Below are 2,147 nucleotides of genomic sequence, written 5' to 3'. Positions count from 1 at the left end.
GCAGCTGGATTGGAATCGATTTTTGCCCAAATAAACGAAGGCACATTAAACATTCTAAGAGTTTATCTTTTAACGCTACTATGTTAAACCACCTCCTTCTGACTCCTTCCCCTTCACTTATTTCTGTAAGCATCGTAGCTGGGAAATCCCCTTCCAGTGCTGATGATGAAACTGGTGCTTCCATCTGGAGGCCAGAGAGAACTGTTTGACTTTTTCTAAATCCTCTTCCTAAAACTAACCTTTCCCCGGCCTTTGAGGCATTGGTTATCCCTACTCTGCAAAAACAGCCCTTTAGGTCACTTCCTTATTGTTGAGAAAGACCCAGTTCACCACCTTCAATTTTTTCCATCTGCATATAAATTCCTAAAGTCTTTTACCGGCTGCAATTGTGTTTCTCCCACAGCTAATGAATAATACGCTTCCTAGAAACAGTGTTCAAGGGACTGAACTTTTAATATTATGTCTTGACCTTGGATTTGCGGCAATTACATTGTTTTTCCCTCAACTTCCATCCAGAAAGATGATACACCCACTCTGTATTAGTAATCCTTTTGTCTCCCCTTTGTCTGTTCACTGATGAATCCACCCCCTGAATTCCTAAGTCCAGGACGATAATCAAGACTTGACAGCATGTGAACCCCTTTGTCCTGGCCGAGAAATATTGGGTTGGCCAAAAAGATTCGTTTGGGTTTTTCTATAAGATGTTACAGAAAACCCAACCTTTTTTTGGCCAACCCAATAGATACAGGAAAAAGCTGGTGGTGGCAAAACTGCATCTTCTGCCAACCCAAACTCCAAGTGTTTGTAAGGTGAGCCTAAGCCAGCCCTCCAAAATCAATATCAAGTCCAAATCCAGGTTAGCAAATCTCCCAGGGCAGGAGCTGCACCCCTTCCTAAGAAATGCAGGTACTTTTGTGGTTGGCGGGTCCTGAGTGTCAAGCAAAATAATAATAATAATAATAATAATAATAATTAATAATGCAGGAGCCTGCAAATAAGAAAAGGGTTTATATGGGGTCTTAAGAATTGCAGTTTGGGGGCCTCCCTGGTGGCGCAGTGGTTGAGAGTCCGCCTGCCGATGCAGGGGATACGGGTTCGTGCCCCGGTCTGGGAGGATCCCATATGCCGCGGAGCGGCTGGGCCCGTGAGCCATGGCCGCTGGGCCTGCGCATCCGGAGCCTGTGCTCCGCAACGGGAGAGGCCACAACAGTGAGAGGCCCACATAACACAAAAAGGAAAAAAAAAAAAAAAAAAAGAATTGCAGTTTGGGAGACTGATTTGGTTAACCCCAAAAGAGTGTTCCAAGGTAGAGAAAGAGGCAGGGGCTTATAAAGACTAAAAGACATGAGGTTGTTAAAAGTTGCCTGGCAACACATGAAAAGATGCTCAACATTGCTAATTATTAGAGAAATGCAAATCTAAACTACAATGAGGTACCACCTCACACTGTTCAGAATGGTCATCATTTAAAAGTCTATAAATAACAAATGCTGGAGAGGGTGTGGAGAAAACGGAACTCTCCTACACTGTTGGTGGGAGTGTAAATTTGTGCAGCCACTATGGAAAAACAGTATGGAGGTTCCTCAGAAAACTAAAAATAGAATTGTCATATGATCCAGCAATCCCACTCCTGGGCATATATCTGGAGAAAACTATAATTCGAAAAGATACATGCAACCCAATGTTCACAGCAGCAGTATTCACAATAGCCAAGACATGGAAACAACCTAAATGTCCATCGACAGGTGAATGGATAAAGATGTGGTACATATATACAATGGAATATTACTCAGCCATAAAAAAGAATGAAATAATGCCATTTGCAGCAACATGGATGGACTTAGAGATTATCATACCAAGTGAAGTAAGTCAGACAAAGACAAATACCATATGATATCACTTATAAGTGGCATCTAAAACATGACACAAATGAACCTATCTATGAAACAGAAACTCACAGACATAGAGAACAGATGTATGGTTGCTGAGGGGTGTGGGTGTGGGAGGGACGGACTGGGAGTTTGGGATTAGCAGGTGCAAACTATTATATATAGAATGGATAAACAACAAGGTCCTACTATATAGCACAGGGAACCATATTCAATATCCTGTGATAAGCCATAATGGAAAAGAATATAAAAAATAAT

This window comes from Mesoplodon densirostris, chromosome 6 (genome assembly GCF_025265405.1).
Source record: "Mesoplodon densirostris isolate mMesDen1 chromosome 6, mMesDen1 primary haplotype, whole genome shotgun sequence".
NCBI classification, from domain to species: domain Eukaryota; kingdom Metazoa; phylum Chordata; class Mammalia; order Artiodactyla; family Ziphiidae; genus Mesoplodon; species Mesoplodon densirostris.
Note: the sequence above shows the minus strand (reverse complement) of the source record.